Raw genomic sequence first — 19,497 nt, 5'->3', positions numbered from 1 at the left:
GGGCTTGTATAGTTTCATAAGTCACTACAAAAGAACATACAAATAGATGGAACTCTTTTCTTTGACGGATTAAACCCAACACATTGGACATATCTAGAATATCAACACAATGAACACATATGTTTCAGTCCTTTAGGTATGTTAATGATCTATTGGTTTCGCAAACAAAAAGAGAGACATGATTCCGAAAGTAGTTTCTTTGGATTCAGAAGTCTTAACATGATATGCGGTGAATATTGACGGAGTTCTTGAACTCAATGCTTCTTAACTTCCGAAGAAAACTAAGTTAAAAATATAAATACTTAACAATTCATCTATATAATGCAGAAATGCAAAAATTTGGGAAAATGGAGATGTGGAGATTCATAAAATTTTTTAACAGAAATCATTTTTAATTACATTTTATTTAAATTGCATACAATTCATTTTTTCAGCGCAATTGGTATACGAGAAAATACTACCGTAGCCAAGGAGTGCGATCTTGATTTCGAGGTTGGAAGTTATTGAAGATCGACGGAGTTCTTGAACTCGATGGTTCTTAACTTTCAAACAAAAAAATGTTAAAAATAGAAATACATAACATGTTCAATTACATATTGCAGAAATGGAGGAAAAAAAGGAAGTTTGAAATGTGGACATTCTTAAACTCCTAATGTCAGTTTTTTTTTTTTTTTTTTGAAAATTACGTTTAATTTATACTGTATACAGTTCATTTTTTGAAATATAATTGGAACATAAGAAAATACTACTGTAACCAGGTGTACAATATTGGTTTCGAGATTAGAGGTAAATAATACAAGACTATATTCCTCTGAATAGTTTTCGTGTGTATAAGCATGCCTTAAGAAAAAGTTATTAAAAAATTTAAAGCAGGGGAAACTGATATCATGCTAGTCTGATAAACAGACTTAGAGAACTTGTTAACATACAATCATTCGCTTTGAGACTAGCTCTAAAATAGTCAACGTATGACTTTAAAATGGAATATTGATGTTTTATTTATTAATATATTTATTTTTTAGGTTTATTAATATATATATATATATATATATATATATATATATATATATATATATATATATATATATATATATATATATATTTGAATAAGAGCAATTTGTAAATCCTGAAACTTATCACTGATAAATTTTATTTTCCTTTGATTAAATTTCAAAAAAAATTTTAATTTGCATATAAAAAATACCAATTATCGAATACATGTTTAAAATAAAATAATTGATGTCAATTTCTCTTTTCTACGAATTTCTCATTGTCGAAAAGAATTAATAAAAAAATACTGTAAAGCCTCTTAGCGAAAAAAAAAATCGCGAAATAAAAGTTAATGATCTTAATTATCTGAGCAATGAATGATTTTAAACTTTAAGAATAATAAACGCATGCCCAATTTTTTGTGGTATTTTTTTTTTGCATAATTATCTGGAACAAATCGCAGCATACATATAAAAAATATTCGAAAGATATTAAATTGACAGTTAATTTGAGTATTTGTTGTTATAGAAACAAGAAAAAAACTTAATGAAGTTCGTTTATATTATTATTTTAAATTCAATTGCATCAAATATTTTTCTTTTTTTTATCTCCTTCATATTTTTTTTCTCCTTAAAACGCAAGATATGGCAATTTTGTTTATCTCATTGTAATAAAACTTGGTTAATTATGTATTCTTTAAGAACATCATCTAGAAAACTCATTTGATTGGCCATAAGATTTAGACGGAAGAAAATACTTTTGTAATTAAATTTTTTATGAATTTTTTTTTCAGAATATTAAAAAGATTTATAAGGTTTAAATATAAAAGTTTTGGTCAATGACACGGTGGTATTTATATTGCTTTTATCATTAAATTATATTATTATATAGCTAGACAAATCAAATAGTTATTATCTGGACATGAATCATTTTTCTTACAATCGAATTTTATGAAAACAAATCATTTTTGAGAATCAGTGATGACTCTACAGAAATTCCTTAAAATAAACAAATTATAATAAAATAATAATAATAATAATAATACAGTAAATTAATAAAGTAAAGATCTGTAAAATAGCGTCTCAGAGATATTGTTGAAATATTCTTCGACTAAGACTCATTCCATAAGTTTTTGATGATCTGTAGACCTTTTACAATAATGATAAATTATTTTTTGTCACAACCATTATTTGATTTGTCATATAAATATATATGAAATCGATAATAGAATAAACCATACCAATTGTAAAAGAATCGAGACACTTTCTGATTTTCATACCGTATTTGTAGAAAAGTTCATTGGAAGCCTGACACACAAAAATAATGAATAAAAAATCCAATTTATATAAATAAAAGCACAAACTTTTAATTATTTTCTTAGATTTCGTATCCATAATCTTAATTTATGCTATTATACTTTTAATTTTATTGCAATTCATTGCTTTCATAAATATCAATACTGTTTGTTGATACGCTAGATCAGGGGTGGAAAAATTTTTCAAGGTATCGGCTATTTCTAATTTTTTTCAAAGTGTTGTAGTCTTTAATAATAAATACGGAATATGTACTTACCTTCATATCTACAAATATAATAATAATTGCCACAAATATAATAATATCAAATGATTCATTTAATATCAACAAATTCAAAATACATTAAAAAGTCAATCATTTTTATCTAAAGTTGGTTCTCGTAGTTATAGTTAGTAGAAGACTACATAATTCCCGCTAATACCTCGCTATAAAATTAATAACTATTATTTTTGTACTGGATTATAAGTGCTCATATGTGAGACAGGAATGATATGTTGTCGTAATTATACTCGTCGATGAAAATGCAGATTCACACAGGTAGGTAGAGCAAAAACCGATGTTAAATGATATGCAACTTTTCTTTAAAATTAGGATACGTCCATGAGATTCCAAAACTTATTCTTAGATTCTGAAAATATGCTTTTAAAATGATGTCATTTTCAAGGCAAAAAATTTCTTTTTCCTCACGAAATGAAGAGCGTACAATGTTCCATAAGTATGTTTCTTTTAGTATGCGCGTCTTAGGTTTTAGTAAATGCGGTCACCCAAAATGTCTTGGGTGACCGCATTGGTGTCTTGACCCCTGTACTAGATGGATATGATGATATGGGAGATTTGAAAGGCACATCGTTACTGTCACTCTCACTGAGTATTCAGCAACAATTTTTGGTTTGTTGTCTTCGAAATATAAAGATTTGAATACTTGTTCATTCTTTTAAATATGTAAATATTGCTGTAATTAAAAAACATTTATCTCTATTTTCACTTCCTTGTTTTGAAGTTGATTAGATATTCATGGACCAAACTTTAAACCTTTGGCTATATTTTTCTCTGCAACCGCGTATAAAATGAAGATAATCAAATCTATTCATTTTTTTCCACATGTTTTTAACCCCCCCCCCCCCGTGGCTAGGACATGATGCCCAAATACAACCCCTCCCACCAAAAAGAAACTATTTTTACTTAGAATTATTAAGCTGATTTTAAAAGGTTAGTGGATTTATACGTCCCGTTGATAGTCAAATGATTAATAAATCAGCGATGCCCAATAAAAATAAAGACGCAGAAATATTAATTGGCAACATAATGCAAAAAAAGAAAATTCGTTTTAGAAAACTGCAAAATCTGCAGAGTGATGTGTAAATTTAAGCATGTACTTTTATTTATTTATTTTTTATTATTGTTGTAGTATTTTTTATCATTGAAGCGAAAGTGTGAGATTTTTTATTCTCTTGAATTAATTTTATCTTTTGAAATACTCAACCATTCCCAAAAATTTGTATTTTCTTTGGAACAATATTAGTAAATAATGTAAATGAGTGCATATTATGTATTCGAATGCTATCGTTGGTCTCTTGTTGTGAGATATATAAAAATCTTTTTAATATCATATCGAATGAAGCAGTGTTTTCTATTATCTTTTTTCTTTCGGAACGTCAACAGAAAGAATCATGATACTGCATTTGGAAAAACTGCAGCAGGCCCGGTGGCGCAACGGTAGCGCGTCTGACTCCAGATCAGAAGGTTGCGTGTTCAAATCACGTCCGGGTCAAGTCTCTGATGGAGAAGTCTCTATAATGCTTATATTTTATTTTACTGGAGAATTATATCCAATTTTTTATCCATGTTTTTTAATTCTTTCTTATATTCGGTCTTTCGTTTCCCCCGAATCGATGAATTTGCTGTAATAGGTAGTATTGGAACTAACCAGGTGGCGTGTCTGACACAAATCCAAAGAATTCGCGTTGAAATCTTAACCAGTTCAAGTGTCTGCAAAGGAAGCACAATTAAAATTCCGATTTTTATCATTTCAATTATACTTATATTACTTTTCTTTTAATTATATCAAAATCTGTTTTGTTCTATTAAGAATGTGGAAGTGTTTTCTTTTGAATTCTTCCTTTCAAAACTTCGTCAGAAACAATGATTATTCTGCAACAGAAATGATGAAAGAGGGTTCCATGACGGAACAATTGCTCTTTAGACCCCAGATTATGTATTCGAATGCTATCGGGGTTCTCTTGTTGTGAGATATATAAAAATCCTTTTAATATCATATCGAATAAAGCAGTGTTTTCTATTATCTTTTTTCTTTCGAAACGCCTACAGAAACAATCATGATACAGTAGACTCCCGATTTTCCGCGCCTGCCGCACTAAGTTTTTTTTTTTTTTTTGCTTCTAAGCAAAGAGAAAAGGGTCAAGTGTCTGACGGAGAAGTCTCAATAATACTTACATTTTATTTTACTGAGGAATTATATCCAAAAATTTTTTATTCCTTTTAGAATAAGGAAATGTTTTTTTAATTCTTTATGTTATTTTCGGTCCTTTGTTTCTTCCGATGAGTTTGATTTGTTATTCGAATTGATGAGTTTGCTGTAATAGGTAATATTGGAGCTAACAAGGTGGCGTGTCTGACACAAATCCAAAAGATTTGCGTTCACACCAGTTCAAGTGTCTGCAGAAGAGACATAATTAAAATTCCGACTTTTATCATTTCAATTACACTTATATTTCTTTTTCTTTATTATATTAAAATCTGTTTTGTTCCATCAAGATTGTGGAAGCATTTTCTTTTGAATTTTTCCTTTCAAAACTTCGTCAGAAACAATGATTATTCCTCAACAGGAATGATGAAAGAGTCCCATGAAGGAACAATTGCTCTTTAAACCCCAGATTAAAAAAATTACGAGTTCAATTCACGCTCAATTGAATTATGTTCGACAATCAAGTTTACTTAATAAGATTTTAGAATTTCATTTTGGTCCTAATTACTGTTATTTTTAGAGAATTATAAAGAAACTAGTTGACAGCTTTCACAATGAAGACTTTTTTTTTGTATGCCTTTTTCTTTTTGATTCTTTATCAGAAGTGATGATTTTGGTGTAATAGAAACAATTATTGTCCAAACTGTGGTGTAATTGTAACTTAGTTTCGGGAGAATGCGTTTCCAAATCACGTCCTGGTAAATGTCTGTCGATAAAAAGTGGTTACTTTGTACAACTTTTAATATTTCATCTTTATCACTATTACTGTTTTTTAATGAGGATTATATCAAAAAACTATTTGATTACATTCAGAATGATTAAGATATTTTCTTCATCCTCTTCGATCCGTTTCTTCTTTGAAAGAGAAAATGTTGCAGTAATTGGGACGATTGATTCAAATTCATTGGTGGAATGGTAGCTGGTTGAACTCCAAATCAGATTACTGAAGTTCGATTCTTGTGTCGGTAACGTTTCTGCCGGCTGATCGCTGCTAGTGTGTATAAATTTTGCATTTCATCTCAATATACTTAGTGTCTCTCTTGTTAAGAATTGTATCAAAATCAATTTAATACGATTTAGTAGGAAAGGCTTCATCTTTCGTAACATTCCTGACGATGTATTGTAGATGATGATGGAATAGGAACGAATGTAACGGTCCTGGTGACGCAAAAATAGCACCTTTGACTGGAGATCAAAACCTTCCTTATTCAAGGCACGTTCTGTTCAAGCGTCTGACGAAAGAGGACGGTTATTTTGTAGTTTTTATTATTTTTTTAATTTGATCTCAATCACACTTATTGTAAGTTTTGGGGGATTATATTATTTTATACAGAATCAGAAAGAAATTTTGGCTTCTTCCATTTTAAATTTTGTTAGAAAAGATGTTGATTTTGAATAGGGATTCTTGCAGCAGTCTCGATTGTCATCAGCGGTACTGAGCCTGACTTCGGCACAAAAAGTTGCGTGATCAAATCCAGCGCCAGATCGTTTTATATCAATCATATTTACTTTCTGTGCCGGGGTCCTTGCATAGGGGTAGCGCATCTTCCCCGTGATCTCGGCGTACAGGGTTCGAATCCGGGTTCGGGCATGGTTGTTCTTCATCTGTGATGTGTGCGAATATGCCCTCCTGTATGAAAGGGTTGTGCAAGTGAATATGTGAGTTTCATCTTCATATGAGCTAGAAGTCAGTGTTCTGCCGTCGGGTTCTCAGGGGTCATTCCCTCAGAAGCTACTGCACCCCCATTCCGTGGTAACGCGGACACGACATCATCATTTACTTTCTCTTATTGGAAATTGTTTTTATAAGAACAGTCGAAGCATTCACTGTGCGCACCGTACCGCGTTTGACTTCAGGTCTGAAAGGGGGTATTCAAGTGAAATTCGTTTTGAATTTTATTTGCAAAATTGTATTTCATTTATAAACCAATTTTGCATTTCATTTCATTCACACGTACTGTATATCAAAATTTATTTAATTTCAGTCATAATGAGATTATGTTTTTTATTGCCTCTTCGTTTCGATCCTTCGTTGCAAGAATTAATGTCGTAATAGAATGATTGAATCGGGCCCGATGGCGCAACGGCAGATCGTCGGCTCTGGGCAAAATTCTGGTATTCGAATCACGTCCAGGTTAAGTGTATTATGTTTTATTTTCGACTGTACAATTTTTTTTTCATTTCAAAACCTACTAACTGTTCCCTTTTCGTAATTATATAAAAAAAACAATTAGATTTCTTTCAGAATGAAGAAATACTTTTTGTACGCTATTTTCTTTTCGCTTCTTCTTTTCTTCTGAAACGATGATGATGTAATAGAAAACATCAAAGCTCCTCAACATATCCCAGATTAGGAGGTTGTTTATTCAAATCACACATGTATCTCACAGACTAGCTTTGTAGAATTCTTGATTTTCATCCCAATCCCGCTTACTGATTGTTTTAGGGAATTGTATATAAAAAAAGATTTTTTTTATGAATGACGATGCATTTTTTTTTTTGTATTCATCTCGCTCTTATTTAATGTGTTTGTTGGGAATTATTTTAAAATCTGTTTGATTTTAATTTATTATACTATTTATTTTTATTATTTAAATTTTTAAATTATCGAACTTCAGAAATTCGTCATAAGCGATGCGAATGAAATCTTGATGTGCTGGTGCTGATGAAGAGTTAAAGGATGTGACTTTTGATCAAATGGTTGCCTGTTCAAATCACGGATCCGTCGGAAAATCAAGCATTTACGCCTCCTGAATGTTTCACTGGATATCATTCTTTCCCTATGTCTCCAGTTAGGAACTATATCATAATCTTTTTATAATTCCATTCAAAATTAGTAATCGTTTTTGTAAGTATTCTTGCTTTCGAACCTTCGAAATAGGTAATAATGATGGGGTTACAGGAGCAAACATTGCGTGTTTGGTAGCGCAATGGTAAAGTGTCTGACTCCAGGCCATAAGTTTATTGTTCAAATCAACTTGCGAAAAGTGCCAAAATTGCTTATTTCCATTAAAAATCGAAAAGTTTATACCGAAGTATTCACACCTGAGAATTTCACGCCTCCTGAATGTTTCGCTGGATATCATATTTTCCTTATGTCTCTAGTTAGGAATTATATCATACTCTTTTTTAATTCCATTCAGAATTAGTAAGTGTTTATGCAAGTATTCTTCTTTTTGAGCCTTTTGTAAGAAGTAATAATGATGCGGTTATAGGAGCGAACAAAGACCGTCTGATATCACAATAGAAATGCATTTGACTCCATACCAGAAGGCATTTGTCGAAATCATGCTAAATAAGGTACTAAAATTGTTCAGTTTCATTCAAAGTTGAAACTCTTTTTTATATATATTCTTCATTCTGAAACATCGTCATAAACGGTGATAATGTTGTAATTGAATCGATCAAAACGAATCCGGGCGAGAATCTCTGTCCATATCCGATGGTTGTATGTGCAAATCAAGTCCGGATCACATTTCTGCCCTCAAAACGCGGGTACTTTGTATAAAGACGGTAATAGAATTGATTTTTGACTAGATATTAGAAAGTTATACAGTCATATTAGAAAAATAAAACTCTTATTCCTATTGAAGTTATTTTTATTCTTTCAAGCATGAGAACTGTATGTTATTCACAATAGTACTACCAAGAAAATATGTAAGTCCATTTAAAGAGAACAAAATTTTTTTATGCCTTCTTTGTCCCTTAGGATCATCTTCAGAGTCGTTGATGATGCAGTACTACCATTATTAGCATGGGGTTGGTAATGCAGCGGTAGCTTATATATTTCCAAAAGAACAAGTTGCAAATTCAAAACTCCTAAAATGTGACGTTTTTTAGCCCTTCAAGAAATGGTTATTTAATTTTGGTACAGTTGTGTGAAAATTCTTTTGTTTTCAATGATATCAAAAACTTTTTATTCCTTTTGGGAAGAATAAATACCTTCTAATGCTTTTGTATATGTTATTCAAGCCTCCAATGGAAGTTAAATCTTAGGTAAAACATATTGAAAGATAATTCTTTGTCTCCACCTCCATTCGAACTTTATTATGATTCTTATAATACCAACAGCTGAACCGAAGTTGATGGCCCAGCGACTGAGAACCTGATTGCAAATCGAAAAGTGGCATGTTCGAATCTCGTGCGTATCAAAATTCATTTCATTCCAAGAGTTTCTGTAGAGAAGAACTTTTGTGTTTTGTTTCATTTCTTAGGGAATTAAAAAATATCCTATTCCGTTGATAATAAAAAAAAATGATTTCAAATGTTTATTTTATCCATTCCAACTTTTTGATAATGTTTCAATAATACAAACGATTAACCGTGGTTCGGTGGTTCTATGTTAATGTGTATGATTAGAGCTTCAAGGGTTGTTAGTTCAAATCTTGTGCTTCTCATTAATATTTCAAGTAAGAATGTCTGACTTTCGGAGTTTACATACCTTCGCTTAAGAAAATCGCAAGTCGTCTGCTTGATACAGAAAGAGAGAAAAATGAATGTAACGTCGGCACTATGCGTTTTGATACGAGACAAAAGTGCCACAAACCCACTTTAGGTATTTACCTCATCACAATCCAAATGATGAGGTAGATTTTATAAAGGCTTTATATACTTATTTTTATTAAAATTCAAATTTTATGCAACAAAAGTCTCACCCATTTGTGGGTATCGTTATTTCGAACCGCTGTTCCATGCCAAAGGAGAGGCACTGACTGGTTGGCACTATGTTGCTCATTCACCTTGGCTATGCTGGTGGCATGGTATTGTATTCGCAGCACCAAATTTGGCACCCACCAAGTCAAGGCACACTTCGAAGTGAAATCGGAGTTTCGTACCTAAAACTAGCCAGTTCCACAGCCGAGACTTTACCACTGGGCTACCACGGCCCTCAGGTAGTAATTTAAATTATTGGAAATAGTAAAACCTTTCAGGATTTGGATTCAATGCAGTAAATGTAAAAATGAAGCGCTTTTGAACGAAATTGGCTTGAAGAAGCACAATTTGAACCTGCGAACTTCTGCTTTTGAGTCACATTCCCTAACGCTTCACTAAAAAAACTACTTTGACTACACATCTTATCGTAGTTTATATAAAATAAAATTCAAATGAAAAAAAAACAGTAAAAGTTTCTTGTTTCAAATGGAATGAGTTTTAATATCATAGAAAAAAACAAGAGACATTTCAATTGATTGAAATTGAATAAACAATTGTGAAAAAGTTCGATTGAGAAGTCATAATATTTTTGGAGTTCGAACCCGTGGCCTTCTGAACTGGAGTCACGTGCATTACATTTGAGCCACTGAGTCTACTTTCGCTGTTTGTTTCATTCAGCTCATGATAATATTCAAATTGGAAAAAAAAACCGCTTCCTCATTCCAATTCAATTGAATTATTTTGTAATGTCACATACGGCAAGATACAGTTCACATGAGTGAAATTAAAAGCATCATATATGAAAAATATTCTTTCTGAACTGAAAAACTTTTTATCTGAAATAAACAGTCTGAATCCTTTCATTTGGAGAGAGATGTCTTAATGAATGCACTTCACTTGTTTATATTTATGCATCATTTGGAAATTATGCAATATGCGATGATTGTACAGTTGTTAGAAGTCCTGAAGAGGCGTGCTCAATTCATAAATGGGGCTATGAAATAATTAAGAGAGATATTTTTTTCAGTTTTGAAGTATAATTAAATTACATGAAGTGTTTTTAACAAGAAATTAAGAGATAACAAGAGATATTTACAAACATTATTTATTTGAATTAAAAATCTTTTTACTTTTATTTTATACTTTTATTTAAATTTATATTTTTTATCGAAATATTTTTATTCAAATTTATCTTTTTATCCAAATATTTTTATTTAAATTTATCCTTTTATCCAAATATATTTATTTAAATTTATCTTTTTATCCAAATATGTTTATTTAAATTTATCTTTTATCCTTTTTTTATTTATCTTTTTTATTTAAGTTTATATTTCCTTTTTTAAAGATAGATCAATTTTACTTAATTTTTCATATTGTAGAATTTTAAATTTTTATAAATGAATGCATTTTTGATAATTATTCGCCAATTTCATACTTTTAAAATTTATTGAGTCTTTTTTTATCATTCATGTGTGGCGTCACCTGGTGCTCAATTTGAGAAACGAAATAATATAGAAATTCTATGTATAATATTGAATTATTACTTTAATTCCAAAAGTATAAAATAGATAAGATGAAAAATTAAGTGTTTAGTTTCTATTCTTTAAAAATATTTTTGATTATTTTCCTCATATTTTTTGTAATTATTTTTTATATATTATTATTTTATTCTTCTCTGCCAAGAAATATATATATATATATACTTTTTTGCTTGCTATATGCGTTCTTATTATGTTGATGGATTTACAAATATAATTTTTCTCATTTGCATTCTTGAATTATTAGACCTATCGTTTGTTTCGTTCACCCACTTCATATCTTTTTAAACAAATAAAAAACAAAATCATAATTTGGCGCATTGAGCTAGTTCTGTCTTTTAAAAGAATGTGTTCTGAAACGTAAACTAAAAGTAAAAAATTATCCACACCCTGTTGAAGCATCCGGGATAATATGCATCACATTCCTTCACATCGCGTACCGCGGCCGAACATAATAGCCTCTAGTCTTCAGACAGACAGTATTTCTAATTCCACGACATTCTTACAGTATTCATATATTCTTACATATCCATATATTCTTACAGTATTCTAATTCATTATGACAGTATTTCTAATTCCACCAAACAAAGAAATGGTAATTAGCGATGGGTTCGTTAAATAAGTAACACTACTATTGATGTACTCACCAAGGAAGTGAGAACCTGTCTAATTATATGAAAATTTTACATCCCAGTTTTTCATCTGCTCCCCAAGAGGAATTTTAAACAAATTAACTTAATCCGTTTACTCTATTCCTCTACTTCTTTTCCCTTTTTAGTGATTTTCATACCTAAAATATAATACCGCCTCTGTTAACATGTAATCACACACTGGCATATATTTCTTCTTCGTTGTTTATTTCTCTAAAAATACATCGGAAACATTTGCAGCACTTCCGGCAGAGGAATAATGCTGTTTATATGTGAAATCTATAATGCATGCTTCTTGAATAATTTACATGGAATAAATCAGTGATTCTCAAAGTGAAATACACGAGTCCCGTGAGTGGCGCATGGCCATTACAAAGGACTACACAACTAAACCACACTTTAGGGAAAACGGGAGTCGCGTGTTCCTGAAATGATTCAAATGATAACTCCTGAAATGATACATTAGGGAAACATGCAAGTTGTCTTAATACATGTACAGTGAAGCACATAAGAAACATTTGTATTTTTGTATTTTATGGACTTGTATTTTATTATTTTGTATTGAAGATTAATCAAATACATACATATGATTGTTTGTTCGATATCTTTGGTAAGAATGCGCAAATTTTACTTGATTTTCATGAAGTTTGGCACACAAAGACAATAGGAAGGTTATACGCTATCAACTTTTCAATGTCCGAAACTTAATTGAAAAATGAATTAATGAAAATTAAATTTAATGAATTTTAATGATTCATCAAATTTAATTTGATGCTCATCTACAGTAATATTTTTATTAAACTGATTTCATTGTTTGACACTTAAGATTTAAGAAAAAATCATTGTTTTCTTTGGAGACAAATTCTGAAATAAAAATCGCACTTCCACCTTTATTTTGCAATCTATAAACTTTATAATTTGCATGCTTGTATTTTCTAATAGACTGATTCCATGAAATGTATGTTTTTCAATTTTATCAAACTACAAGATAAAAAATTTTAAATTTTCATTTTTCATAAGAAAAGTTTTTTTTAAAACCAGAAAAATCATTATTTTGGGCGAACAAACTGGTCTTCAAAAGTGCTAATTTATGTATAAATTAAAGCACATTTTGATTTAAAAAAAAGGAAAGTTAGTTAATGCAGAATTTTTAGTTCTAATACTAATATTATTTGTGAAACATATTTAATTCTTCAAAATTTACGTTTAGGAATTTTGCTTTTTCTCCAATCATTTGCTTCTTTTTAACTTGCACTTATTTATTGATATTACAGTTAGACCTGTTACATCAGAAAGTTTAAAATTTATATAGATAGTTTTATTGGTTAGATCAATGGAATCGATTTAGCTCGATCCATCAGAAAACTAATACATAGATTTTTTCAACTATGTATTAGTTGGTGCAATTTTCAAGTTCAATTCACGTTTCAATTCAATTTTTCACGTTACTTTTCATTAAGCACATTTTAAAGTGAAAACATTATCTTTGCTCGAACGACAGCAACATTTTTCTAGACTGTCTCTAATTTTCAGGCAACGAACTCAATAATATTAATACTAGAGATCTGTAAAACATTATTCTTTTATTTCATAAACATATAAATTATTTATATAATTAACCGATACGATAATTAAAATGTAAAAATGTTGTGCTAAAAGAAATTTATAAGTACCAAGAATTATGAAATAGATATAATTTAAAACTTTTGTATGTAAAAATAAACTTATGGTAGAAATTCTTGAATGAAATTAAGGAAATTTATATCTTTGGAACTAAGCAGAAAAGTTTCAAGCAATGGAATTCATCTTTGGAATCTTGGAATGAAGCAAGTTTGAGAAAAGAGGTGGACTCATTGGAATATCTCTTCCATGTACCGTAACTAATTCTTTAGAAGAGACAATAAATGAGGTTCTCCCTCATTTTCTTCCTGAGGATGATAATGATGATGACGACAATAAATTACGCCACGATGGTCTTACGCAATGAATTATCCGCCTTTTACCATACATGAGATTAATTCTGTTATAAGTAAACTGAAATTTAAAAATGTTTCCTGGTACGTACTCTATACCTAATGAAGTTGTCAAGAAATTACACGATATACACCCCGATTTTTTTCTGAAAGGTTTTAACTCATATCTCTGTTACAAATCTTTTTCCCGTTGTTGGACTAGAATTGTCCTGATTCTCAAAAATAACGATCAGTTTACTGTCAACTTTGGGTAAATAATTTGGAAAACTCATTATTAACAGTGACTTGGGGTTTGTACAAAGATAATTAATTCAATAAAAATCACTTTGGTTTTATGTACTAAGGACGTCTTGTTGCAATTTAATGACTTTGTTTAAAAGAAAGAAAGATAAATCTTCATACATTCCTGGATTTCATGGATATTAAGAATGATTTTGATAATGATCGGTGGCCTGCTATTCTGAATCTTTCAAAAAAAGCAAACATCCCAACAATTAATTTGCAGTCATTTCCAGCTTCTTGAAGGACATAACTACAACGTTATCCTTAAGAAAAGATTTTTGCACAGGGAATGTCCTCAGGGATCTGTTTCTAGACCTTTCCTCTGAAATGATTTATTGGAAAAACCTTAGCTTTCTCTTTTTGGGGAAACGATTGCTTTTGATGGTGACTTGCTTCTTTGCATTCAAGATAATTCTGTTAACAATACAAGCAGACAAACTCAGCTTCTTGGTTTTGTATCAATCTGGACAAACAAGTTACAAATTAGAGTTTAATGCCACTTTGGTCTTGAAGGGGGAGAAAGTAATGCCCCCACTAGTAAACTAATCCTTAACGGAATTTCTCTTTACTGTGTAAACGAACTAAGATATCTTGGCATTGGCCTTGAAAGTAAACTCTGTTTGAAACAACATATTTTACATCCTTAATATAAATGAGAAAAAAAATCTGTTTGGATTTAATAGAGTTGCCAAAAATTGCTCTGGACTCATGTCTAATGTTTCATTCCTAAATTACAAACAAGAGAATGATCCACTTATTTGCAACGGTTTACGATTGTGAGACTCTGCCTTGAAGAAAAAACAAATTGTAGGTTCTTAATAAAATAAAAAAAAAATCAAAGAATACAAATTTTACGAGTTGTTTGTGGGTATCGAACGATATCCTATGAAGCTGTTTTTGCTATATAGGGTTTTCCACTACTGACATCTTTATAATCCCTAATAATGAATTCAAAAATGCAACAGAAAACCTTGCTTATTAAAGTCTAGATGGTTACCTTCGAATTTCTGAATTCCCCTCCCCCATCATTCTTCTGATTTCTTCTTAACTTAATTAGTTGTCATAAAAATATTGAAGACAACTTCACTGTTGTCTTACTTACAGATTATAGCAAAATCAACATTAAGCTTGGTCTCACATTTGTCAGTTTTCAAGATTTTATTGAAATTGAAGCTCATCAGTTTAGAATAAGAGACGAATGTAGAGTGCTTCAGGCTGAATTACTTTGCATAATCCAAATAATCATTTGGATTTATAATAATGAAAATTTTTCGTCAATTTCTTAATTTGTAGCGATTCCCTTATGCCTTAAATAGCATTAATCCCCAAAATAGAATAATTGTTAAAACACAAATTATTCTGAATGTGTGCTTTTGTATTTGTATTTCGAATATATTATTTTGACCATGTTTCTGAACCTTTCTCATTGTATAATCATTATTAATGTGTCTCTATTAACGTGTGAGCAATTTTGTTTTATTTTTATTTGCATTTTGTAAATTTTCTTTCTTTCTTTCTTTTTTGCATGTATCTTTCTCATTTGAAACTTCCTTCCACTATCAATTCAGAATTGACTTATGTTTGAAAGTCTTGCGTTATACTTGTTGGCATGCACGGAGTTTATATCTAGAGTTTCAAAAAGAGAGAGAGAGAGAGAGAGAGATAGAAAAAAAAAGAAAAAGAAAAGAAAGAAAGGATAGGAAAGGAAAGAAAAAGAATGATCATGACTGAATTGCAAACTAAGAATGTCCAACACATTAAGACTAGCTGATGATATACATCATTTTATTTAAAAAAATTGTCATTTTTGTTTTGAAAATAGCGCTTAAAATAACACTTACACTTACTCTAAATTTTATTTATGTAGTGAGGCTCTTAAATAAGAATGCAATATTGAAAATTGGTTTGGTCTATTTTATTTTTCCTTCTATTTTCTCTGTAACGCCTAAATGCAACAGGTTATTTTTTTTTTCTCTCTACGTTTAAACTCCTTGTGTGCCAACAAGTATACCACAAGGCTTACAGATGTAAGTCAGTACGCAATCGACAGTAAAGTAAATTTCAAATATAAGGTCGCAGGTACAAATGCAAAAATAGAAGAAAGAAAAATAGGGGAAAACAAGTAGATACACAAACAAAAGCAAAATGAAACAAAATTGCGCACATAGTAACAGAAACATACAGTAAATGATATAGAACAATTGAATAAACATGATCAAATAAAATATACAAATACAAAAGTATATATGCAAATATATGTAGGCAAACACACTAAAGTAAAGTTTAAATCATACGTGGAAAAATACTATTGATATATGTACAAAAGGAAACGAAAGATGATTTACACTGTACAAAGGCAGATAAATGAGGAGGCCAAGCTATATTGTTCTTTAGAAGGCAGTTCTTGAGTTTTCGTCTTTCCGGAATAAACTTGGGGCATTCAAATATCAAATGCTTGACATCCTGGACTGCACCACTGTAGCACGAACACATATCAGTCGGCGACAAATTGAATCGTTTTAAATATGCTTTAAAGTTTCCATGCCCAGTCAGAAACTGGATAAGCTTAAAATTTGACTCAAAGTAGTTGTTAGCCTTTAGGCGTCTCTGTATGGATGGAATAAATTCCTTAGTGAGCTGCGCATTAGTCGATGCTTGATATAAAGTATTCCATTCAGATATAACATTATCTTTAAAGACATTCTTTAAATAAGATTTCGGAATGCTCATAGGAATGGAATTAACTAGTTTCGTCGCTTCTTTGGCAAGCCAGTCGGCGCGTTCATTGCCATAGATTCCTGTATGACCTCTAACAAAAGAAAAGGAAACTTGCACACCTCTGCCTTGAAGATGACTCAGGTTGGATTGTGTTTTAACAATTATTTGGTTTAGGGAATCGATGTTATTTAAGGCGTGTAAAGATGAAAGGGAGTCGCTGCAAATTAAGAACTTTGATGAAAGGTTTTCATTGTCACAAATCCAAGAAACTGCTTGAGCTATGCAAAGCAATTCAGCCTGAAAAACACTGCATTCATCTCTTATTCTGAATTGATGAGTTCCAGTTTCAATATTATCTTGGAAAACAACAAATGCAAGCCCAACCTTTTTGTTAATTTTACTACCATCTGTAAAACAGACAACAGGAAAGTTGTCTTCGATATTATTATGATAACTAATTAAATTAAGAGGAAATCTTTCAGCAGGATGTGGAAGTTCAGAAATTTGAAGGAACTCATCTAGATTCTTATGGGCCAGGTTCTTCGCTGCGTTCTTGAATTCATTACTATGGTTTATAAAGATGTCAATAGGTGGAAAGCCGGAGATAGAAAATACAGCTTCATAAGATATCGTTCGATACCCAGAAATAACTCGTAGTAGCATTCTCCTTTGAATTTTCCTCAAAAGCCGACAATTTATTTTTTTCTTCAGAGCAGTACCCCAGACTCGAGAACCGTAACAAATAAATGGTACAATACCTTGTTTGTAGATGAGGGATGAGACATTAGATTTGAGACCAAAACTATTTCTGGCAACTCTACTAAGACCAAACAGAATTTTTTCACATTTATTTGAAAGATGTAAAATATGTTGTTTCCAAGAGAATTTACTGTCAAGGACAATTCCAAGATATTTTAATTCCTCCACATAGCAAAGATTAATTCCATTAAGGGTGAGGTTACTATTACGAACGTGGTTCTCTCTCCTCTCCAAGACCATTACTTTTGACTTGATGGCGTTGAACTCTAATTTATGGTTCTTTGCCCAGTTCGATACAAAATCAAGAGTAATCTGTGCTTGTCTGCTTGTATCGTGAAATGATTTTCCCTGAAAACAAAGAAGCAAGTCATCAGCAAAAGCAATCGTTTCACAAGAAGAGAAATCTGTGATTTTTTCCAAATGCAATAGGTTATATAAATGAAATTTGTCTTGTACCCTTAATTCAAATGTTTTTATTCAAATGTTTAAACCTAATCGGTCAATCGCATGAAAACAAAATTTCGAACTGTATGCTTCCGAGTATACTACAAAGCTGAAGGAAAAATACATAATTTTATGTAAATCTACATGAAAGTTGAAAAACGGATAATCCAGTTGATTATCATTACTTAAATTTACATTAATGTTAAGAATGAAATATTTTATGATATCATTTTGGTTTTCATTACAGTAAATCAGGTTTATATTATCAAATATAAACCTGAACATATCAAGTATCTATTCAGGTTTATATACATCAAAACCTGAATAGATACAAACTATTCAAAACCACCCTGTAAATCTTAGAATACTGTAATCAAAATAAAGCTCAAAACTTTCATGAAGAGTTTTCACGTACTCATATTAAAGTAGATTTCCTTCACTTAAAATGATAAAGATTTGATTCGTTGGAAAACGATGGAGCCATCATTATTAAGGAAATAAATCAAATTTTCAGTCTGTTATAATAGTTACGTTTTGCATTAAAATTCTGTTTTAAAATAATAAATATTGCAACAACGAGTACTAAGAATCTACGAATATTGGAGAATCATTAGGTCGAGACTTGATTCTATAGAATATTTTTCCTATATTTAAAATAAATAAACGTTAAATAAATAAATTGATGTAACTGAAACATTTACTCTTTGATATAGCACTGACACTCGGAGTAATAGTCATAATAGTTCGGAATAATGTAAAAATAATAGTAATTGTGTTCGCACTCTAATAAAGATAAAAAAAATAGCTCTCTTGTTGCATAAAAATGGAATATTAATCTATATCAGTTTAATCTAAACATCACAATGAGAATTGAAGAGAATCTTATCATTTTTAAATACAAAATAATTATTAATACAAACTTTAAATACAAAAGGAAAACATACATTGTATACATATTTCATAAATAGTGAATAACATAAAAAAAATTCTTAATTCAAATTAATGAATACAAATATAGAATGCTATCAACTACCGAATGATTCAGGTATCATATTAATTAATAAAATTATTTTTAAATTTTTCTTTTTCTTTCTCATTACATTTTTTTTATATTTGAAAGATTTTTCTCTATAAAGAATACCCCAATCAGTCTTAGCAATTTTTTGGGGGGGAATGTTAATTTTGAATTGGCAGTAGAATTTTAAGTGTTAACAGAGTTAAATAATGTATGAACATGAGAATTAACTAAATTTTTTTAGCTAGTGATGCTTACTTTATCTTCGTAATCAAGAGATGAGGTTGAAAAAAGTATTTATAGTAATTAGCTGCTTTCTTTGTATCAGTGTTTGCCTGTAAGAATGAATGACCTTCATACTGTCTTACAAAATGAAAGCATTATGAAACCTATTCAAGAGATTTTTGCGATTGAAGAGAAATACACTACCTACACGATATTAGTGCCTATTTTACAGTATTCATGTTTAGTTTCTCTTACAGAATAAAAGCATCATGTCACATATCCAAAAGAGTTTTGAATTTGAAGAAAAATACCTCTTACATGGCATTGCTTCCCGACATCCGGGCCCATCTTAATGCATTGGTGACATTTATCTCGTCTTTATAATATGTAAACATTCTATGTGTTGAGAAGATATCTGATATAGAATAAAAGTATTTCGAGCACCACATTA

At 30.4% G+C, this 19,497-nt stretch overlaps 1 non-coding gene across 1 annotated transcript; it reads left to right on the top strand.

The window, feature by feature from the left end:
• Window positions 1–4,003: 4,003 nt before the first annotated feature.
• On the top strand, window positions 4,004–4,075 carry Trnaw-cca (transfer RNA tryptophan (anticodon CCA)). The gene has a single exon. It is a non-coding gene; the product is annotated as a tRNA-Trp (tRNA).
• The last annotated feature ends 15,422 nt before the right edge of the window (window positions 4,076–19,497 follow it).

The sequence above is a fragment of the Argiope bruennichi genome, chromosome 6, assembly GCF_947563725.1.
Source record: "Argiope bruennichi chromosome 6, qqArgBrue1.1, whole genome shotgun sequence".
In the NCBI taxonomy this organism is placed as follows: domain Eukaryota; kingdom Metazoa; phylum Arthropoda; class Arachnida; order Araneae; family Araneidae; genus Argiope; species Argiope bruennichi.
This window is presented reverse-complemented; position numbering and strand designations above follow the sequence as displayed.